An 8,386-nucleotide genomic window follows, 5' to 3' on the forward strand; every position below is an offset into this window, starting at 1 on the left:
TGTTAATTTCTGCTCTGATCTTTATTATGTCTTTCCTTATTCCTCCTTGGGGCTTTTTTTTTTTTTCTGTTCTATTTATAATTCTTTTAATTGTTATGTTAGATGGTTTAGTAGAACTTTTTCTTGTTTCTTGAGGTATGCCTGTACTGCTATGAACTTTCCCCTCAGGACTGCTTTTGCTGTGTCGCATAGATTTTGGGTTGTTGTCTCTTCATTTTTGTTATTTTCCAGGAAGTTTTTTATCTCTTTCCTGGTCTCATTGGTAACCCATTAATTGTTTAATAACATGTTATTTAGCCTCCATGGGTTTGAATATTTTTGAGGTTTTTTTTTATAGTAGTTGATTTCTACTTTCATGACCCTGTGTTCTGAGAAGATGCTTGATATGATTTCAATTGTCTTGAACTTGTAGAGACTTGCTTGGTGCCATGACATGTGGTTTATTTTTGAGAATGTTCCCTGTGCACTTGAGAAGAATGTGTATTCTGCTGCTTCGGGATGGAATGTTCTGTAAATGTCAATTAAATCCATTAGATCTAGTGTGTCATTTAAGGTCTCTGTTTCCCTGTTGATTTTTTGTCTTGATGACCTGTCCAATGATGACAGTGGGGTGTTAAAGTTCCCCGCTATGATTGTGTTTCTGTCATTCTCCCCCTTAAAGTCCACCAAGAAATTTTTTATATATTTAGGTGCTCCTATATTGGGTGCATATAAATTTATAAGGGTTATTTCCTCCTGTTGGATTGATCCCTTTGGCATTATGTAGTGACCTTCTTTGTCTCTTGCTATGGTCTTTATTTTGAAGTCTATTTTGTCAAAAATTAGTATTGCTATTTCAGCTTTTTTTCTTTTCCATTTGCATGGAATATTTTTTTCCATCCTTTCACTTTCATCCTATGTGAATATTTTGCTCTCTGGTGGGTCTCTTGTAAACAGCATATATATGCGTCCTGTTTTCTTATCTATTTTCTTTTCCTTTATGCTGATGTACCTTTCTCTTAATATTTCTTTTTCTTTTTAAAGCAGTCCTTTTACCATATCTTTCAATGCTGGTTGGGTCGTACTGAACTCCTTTAGCCTTTTTTTTTCTGGGATGTTCTTTATTTCACTTTCAATTTTAAGTGATAGCCTTTATGGATAAAGCAATCTTGGTTGCAGGTTCTTGCTTTTCATTACTTTGAGGACTTCATGCCAATCCCTTCTGGCCTGAAGTGTCTGTGTTGAAAAATCTGCTATCAGCCATATCGGAGTTTCCTTGTAGGTCACTGCTTGTCTCTCTCTTGCAGCCCTTAGTATTCTCTCTTTGTCATTAACATTTACCATTTTAATTATGATGTATCTTGGAGTGGGCCTCTTTGGGTTCTTCTTGTTTCGAAACCTCTGTGCTTTCTGAACTTGTGTGGCTTTCCCCTTCACCAGCTTAGTGAAATTTTCTGTCATTATTTATTCCACCAAGTTTTCTATACCTTGCTCACTTTCCTCCCCCTCTGTTACCTCTATGATGCAAATATTTTTTGCTTCATGTTGTCCCAAAGTTCCCTTAAACTGTCCTCATGCTTTTTAAGTGCTCTTACTTTTGCTGCTCTAATTGAGTTTTTTCTACCTTCTCTTCTAATTCAATTATTGTATACTCTGCTTCATTGATCCTGCTTTTAATTTTTTTCCAGCACATTTTTCATATCAGATATACTATTCTTCATTTCTGCCTGGTTCTTATTTATCACATCTATATCCTTTTTCATGCTTTCGTTAAGTTCATGGGCCTTCCCATTAAGTGTCTTATGGTTCTCATTAATTTCCTTGAATATCTTTATAACCATTACTCTGAACTCTGTTTCTTATAATTTGCTAAATTCCATCTCATCAAGGGCTTTTTCTGGCGATTTTCCTTTTCTTTAGTTTGGGGTTTTTTTCTTTGTCTCTCCACTTTAATGACTCTTAGTGTTTGTGCCTGTATATTAGATATATTTGCTGTCTCCCAGTCATGTGTGATGGGATTTTGTCTTGTAGGTCCAGTGGAGCCCATGTGTGGCTCTCTTCATAGGAGGTCAAAAATCTCAGATTCTCCCCACTAGCAGCTTTGGTGGCTGAAGTCTTGATCTGCTCCACTGGCAGCTCCATTCCCTCTCTCTACTGTCTGGAGTGCTCTCTTCCCCTTCTCAGTCCCACCCAGTTCAAATGCTCTCTGGAGTTCTACACAATGCCTTACAGGAAAGCAGAGTATCCCTTTAGGTCCCTGCTGAGTGCAGTCTTCTGGCCCCTTTCTATTTAGAAGCCACACCCTGTGGGATAGCTTTTCTTGTGGTCAGCACCCAGGGTGAAACTCTCCTGCCCTGTCTGCCGCCATATGGTGCTTTGTTTCACTGGGAAGGCATGGCCCCCTCCTCGCAGGCACAGTGTTCTCCTGCTTTGCACAGCCTCTCCTTCTTTTCTTATCCCCTCCAGGTTTGAGATCACAGCTTTTGGATCCCAGTCCACACTCCCAATGGGAGGGAGCTTTGCAGCCTCTAACCCTCGGGCCTTACAGCAGATCACTGGCTTTAGAGGCAACTCCTACTTACAAGGACCTCTCTCTCTTACCAAACTCTATAATGTTTCTTCAGTGTTACTTACTCAAAATATGTCCACTCAGATATATTTCTCTTGTTTTTCCAAGCTGGCTATGCAGTATTTTAGCTGTAAGTCCAGTCTGTGGCTTGGAGCATGGGCACTCTGCTACTTGTCAGAGTGCCGCCATCTTCCAAAATAGTCTGGGTCTTTTTTGGTTCCGTATAAATTTTTGAAGTGTTTGTTCTAGATCTGTGAAATATGCTGTTGGTATTTTAATAGGGATTACATTGAATTTATAGATTGCTTTGGGTAGTATGGACATTTTAATGATGTTGATTCTTCCAGTCCATGAACATGGTATATTTTTATAGTTGTTTATATCTTCTGTCTCTATCTCTTTTTGCAGTGTCCTGTAGTTTTCTGAGTACAGGCCTTTTACCTCCTTGGTTAAGTTTATCCCTAAGTATCTTAATTTTTTTTATTGCAATAATTGAGATTGTTTTTTTAGTTTCTCTTTCTGAAAGTACATTATTGGCGTATAAAAATGCCATCAATTTCTGGGTGTTAATTTTGTATCCTACTACCTTACCAAATTCATTTATTAAATCTAGTAGTTTTTTGGTGGAGTCTTTAGGATTTTCTATGTACAGTATTATGTTATCTGCAAATAATGACAGTTTTACTTCCTCCTTTCCAATTTGGATCCTTTTATGTTCTCTTCCTGTCTGATTGTTGTGGCTATTATTTCCAATATTATGTTGAGTAAGAGAGGTGAAAGAGGACACCCCAGTCTTGTTCCTGTCCTTAGGGAAATGCTTTTAATTTTTGCCCATTGAGTATGATGTTGGCTATAGCTTTGTCATATATGGCTTTTATTATGTTGTGGTATGATCCTTCTATACCCACTTAGCTAAGAGTTTTTATCAAAAATGGGTGTTGGATTTTGATAAATGCTCTTTCTGCATCTATTGATACGATCATGTGATTTTTGTCTTTCAATTTGTTTATGTGATGTATCACACTTATGGACTTGCGAATATTGTACCAGCCTTGCATCCCTGTAATAAATCCCACTTGGTCATGGTGTATGATCTTTGTAATGTATTATTGGATCCAATTTGCTAACATTTTGTTGAGAATTTTAGGATATATGTTCATTAGAGATATTGGCCTGAAATTCTCTTTCTTTGTAGTGTCATTATCTGGCTTTGGAATTAGGCTAATGCTGGCTTCATAAAAAGAGCTTGGAAGTGTTCCTTCCTCTTGGATTTTTTTGGAATCGTTTGAGAAGGATAGGTGTTCTTCTTTGAATGTTAGGTAAGACTCCCCTGTGAAGCCATCTAGGCCAGGGCTTTTGTGTTCTTGGAACTTTTTGATTACTGCTTCAATGTCATCACCAGTTATTGGTCTATTTTGATTTTCTTACTCTTCCTGATTGGGTTTTGGAAAGTTGTATTTTTCTAGGAATTTATCCATTTCATCCAGGTTGTCCAGCGTGGTGGCTTGTAGTTGTTCATAGTACTTGCTTACAATCCTTTGTATTTCTGTTGGGTCAGTTGTTACTTTACCTCTTTCGTTTCTGATTTTGTTTATTTGGGTCTTCTCTCTGTTTCTTGATGAGTCTGGCTGACGGTTCATCAATCTTGTTTATCTTTTCAAAGAACCAGCTCATTGATCTTTTGTATTGTTTTTTAGTCTTTATGTCATTTATTTCTGCTCTGATCTTTATTATTTCCTTCCTTCTACTTACTCTGGGCTTTTTTTGTTGTTCACTTTGTAAGTCTTTAAGTTGTTGGGTTAGAGAGTTTATTAGAAGTTTTTCTTGTTTTTTTGAGGTAAGCCTATGGTGCTATGAACTTCCCTCTCAGGACTGCTTTCATTGTGTCCCATAGATTTTGGTTTGTTGTGTGTTCATTTTCATTTGTTTCCTGGAAAATTTTTGACTTCTTCCTTGATCTTTTTGATAACCCAGTCATTGTTTGTTTGTTTTTTTTTTTAATTTCAAGAAACCTTCATAACAAAATACCAGATTCCCTATTAACAATAAGCGGATCAAATTTAACGGGCCAAAATAGAAGACAAGTCTGTTGGAACATACATAAATGGCACAGGACAGCACCTACGTCAAGCCCCCTGTGCTGAACAACAGAGTCATTGGCAAAGCCCCACAGTGCAAGAGCTGTCAATATCCAAGTCACGTGGCAATTTAATAATGTTTCTCATTAGTCATCCTCTGAACTCTCAGCAGACCTTTCATCAGTAGCTACTTTTCAATTTGTGTGTTTGTCCTCTCCTGTATTTCACTGCTAACTGCAGGGATGCTGACTTTATCTTTCTTTTTTCCCTTTTGGTTTTCTTAGTGTCTCTTCCCTCACTTTCCTCAGAACTGCTGGATGCTGAATCCTGTGATTGAAAAGTGTCACTTTCTGCCTCTAAAACTACTGCAGACTTTTTTAGACTTTTTCCTCGATGTTTTCTTACGCTTATGTGGTTGTTTCCTGGTACTTGAAACCCCCGTTTCTTCTGATAACTTGTCTGAGGAATCTGCTGTTATGTCTGTGGTTTCCTTTTTGCTTTTCTTCTGTTTTTTTGTGTGACTTCTTTTTGTGCTTTTTTTGGTGAGATTGCTTTGATTTTTTGTGTTTGTGAGTCTCGTGGGTAGATGATTTTACCTGGAGAGATCTTTTTTCCCTATTGGTAATATACTGATGATCACTGTCTAAAATTCTTCAGGGTATAACTCTTTATAACCACTGTGACCCCATCTGTCTGGCATGTTAGTATCATAATCATATAACTACTTGTTCCTGGATTTAGCCTTAAGAAAATCATCTTCTAATGCCCCAGAAATTTTATTTGTTGGCCTCTAATTGTCTCTTTGACTTTCTTCATCAAAACCATCACTACACATCCGGCTTGAACTGCTGGGTAACATTTTCCTTTTGTTCCCCCAGTAAGCGTCTTCCATCTGTTTCTCCAGTTCTCTTATTTTCCACATATCCGATTCCTCCTGAATCTTATTGTGAGCATCTGTGTGCTGGATAACATTCCTTAGGAAGACTTTCCCCAGTGGAACCGGGGACATTCTTCAATCATGCACCACAACCTTGTGTGGCGAGGGAGGGGGAGGAAACAGGCTCCCCATTTATTGTTTAATAACATTCTATTTAGCCTCCATTTGTTTGAATTTTTTTAGTGTTTTTATTGTAGTTGATTTCTAATTTCATGCCATTGTGATCTAAGATGCTTGATGTGATTTCAGTCTTCTTGAACTTGTAGAGACTTGTTCTGTGTCCTAACATGTGGTCTGTGTTTTAGAATGTCCCATGTGCACTTGAGAAGAATGTATATTCTGTACCTTTGGAGTGGAATTTTCTGTAAATGTCAATTAAATCCATCTGATCAAGTGTGTCATTTAGGGTCACTGTTTCTTTGTTGATTTTTGTCTGGAAGACCTATCCAGTGAAGTCAGTGGGGTGTTAAAGTCCCCTACTATGACTGTATGGCTGTCAATTTCTCCCTTGAAGTCCTCTAGAAGATTTTTTTATAAATTTAGGTGCTCGTATATTGGGTGCATATATGTTTACCAGGGTTATATCCTCTTGCTGGATTGATCCCTTTAGTATTATGTAGTAACCTTTGTTGTCTCTCATTATGGTTTTCATTTTGAAGTCTATTTTGTCAGATATGATGATTGCTACCCCAGCTTTTTTTTCATTTCCATTTGCATGGAAATTTTTTTTCCCATCCCTTCACTCTCATTCTGTGTGAGTCTTTTGTTCTGAGGTGGGTCTCTTGTAAACAGCATATATTTGGGTCATGTTTTTTTATCCACTCAGCTACCCTATGTCTTTTGATTGGAGCATTTAATCTATTTACATTTAAGGTTATTATTGATAGATACTTATCTATTGCCATTTTAATTCTTTATGCCTATGTTTCTCTCTCTATTTCTACTTCTAATTAAACAGTCCCTTTAACTTTTCCTGCATTGCTGGTTTGGTGGTGATAAATTCCTTTACCCTTTTTTTGGTCTGGGAAGCTCTTTATTTCACCATCTGTTTTGAATGACAGTCTTGCTGGATAGAGTATTCTTGGTTTTAGATCCTTGTTTTGCATTACCTTGTATACTCATGCCATTCCCTTCTGGCTTGTAGAGTTTCTGATGAGAAGTCAGCTGACAGCCTTATGGGAGTTCCTTTGTAGGTAACAGATTGCTTTTCTCTTTCAGATTCTCTCTTTGTCTTGAATTTTTGGCATTTTAATTATGATGTGTCTGGGTGTGGCCCTCTTTGGGTTCTTCTTGCTCAGGACTCTCTGTGCCTCCTGAACTTGTGGGACTTTTTCCTTCATTAGGTTAGTGAAGTTTGCTGTCATTTTTCCAACAAATTCTCTATCCCTTGCTTATTCCCTTCCCCTTCTGGTACTCCTATGATGCAAATATTTTTTATGTTTCCTGTTTCCCACAGCTCTCATAGACTGTCCTCTGTTTTTTAATTGTTTTTTTTTAATTTTTGGGTCCCTGATTGAGTGATTTCTTTTCTTCCCTGTCTTCTAATTCTCCAATCCAATCCTTAGTTTTCTCTAATCTGTTGTTTATTCCTTCCAATGTATTCTTTATTTCTGCTATGTCATTCTTAATTTTCTTCATAGTTTCCCTCTCTTCTCATCATTGTTACAATAAGTATTCTGAACTCTATATCTGATAGATTGCTTATCTCCATTTTATTTAGCTCTTCATCTGGAGAATTCTCTTGTTCTTTCATTTGGGGCTTCTTTTTTGTCTCCTCATTTTGGTTGCCTATTTGGGTGTGTTTCTATGTATTAGGTAGGTCTTCTAGGACTCTTAGTCTTTTTGGAGGGTCTCTAGTGCAGGCCAATGTCAGATGGTGTTTGTGACTGGCCTTGAGTACCCTGTTTGAAGCTGTCAACAACCCACAACTTGAGGTCCCTTTTGTTGATCCTGGTTGTGTTTGGATAGGACCAAATGCACACCAAAGTCTTCTTTTCCAAGCTGGGGTCCAGAAGCAGATTAGGCAAAAACTCAGAGCACTCTGAGGTCCCCCTCTGCCTGCAGGCTCATTAATCTGATTCTCTTAATGAGCCCCAGACTGTAGAAGCTCCAGAGGGTGAGGCAGCTGATTGTTATCAGTCTTATGGAGACTCAGGGTGTAGAACCTCCAGGGGGTAGGGCCAGAATTTTTCCAACAGGGTGCGGCTTTGTTTCCCCCCCAGGCAAAAGCTCCTTGAACCGTAAATGTCTGCCTGAGAATGATATCCTCTGCACTATGGTGGAATGACTCAGCACAGGAATCCAGGTGGGTGCCTGTGAGCTCTATCTCCAGAGCGCACAATCCTAGATTCTCTTCACACAGCTCCAGTCCACTCTGCCTTCCCTCTGCTGGAGCCCAAGCTGAGTGGCTGCACATGAAAATTGTGTATTGGCCCTTTAAGAGGGTGCCTGTATTTCCGGCTGTCTCTCCCTGGCAGACAGGAACTCTGCTGCTTTTCACAGCCAGATGTTATGTGGACACCTTTCTCAGTTTTGGTGCTCTTGACTGGGAAGCCCAGCCTGGGGTTTAAGCCCCAGAGTCCTCAGTAGGAACCCCCCACAGCTGAGATATACCCTCGGACCTTCAGCTGCTACCTGGGGGAGCCCAGCCAGCCCTCTCCTGCCTCTGCACTTCCTACCAGTCTCTATGTGGTCTCCACTTTTCCTCCTTGGTTATTAGGGTGCTTTCCAGCTTGTCTTCAGTTGCAGTTGATTATTCAGGATGGTTTTTCTATATTTTAGTTGTAATTCCAATTTGGTGTTGGGAGAGTAACAGTGTAGCTT

At 38.9% G+C, this 8,386-nt stretch overlaps 1 pseudogene across 1 annotated transcript; it reads right to left on the minus strand.

Moving 5' to 3' along the window:
• Positions 1–4,772: 4,772 nt before the first annotated feature.
• Positions 4,773–5,635, minus strand: LOC308551502 (uncharacterized protein NKAPD1 pseudogene; annotated as a pseudogene). The gene has a single exon. The product of its transcript is annotated as an uncharacterized protein NKAPD1 pseudogene (transcript).
• Positions 5,636–8,386: the final 2,751 nt, after the last annotated feature.

This window comes from Miniopterus schreibersii, assembly GCF_964146895.1.
Source record: "Miniopterus schreibersii genome assembly, chromosome: X".
NCBI classification, from domain to species: Eukaryota; Metazoa; Chordata; class Mammalia; order Chiroptera; family Miniopteridae; genus Miniopterus; species Miniopterus schreibersii.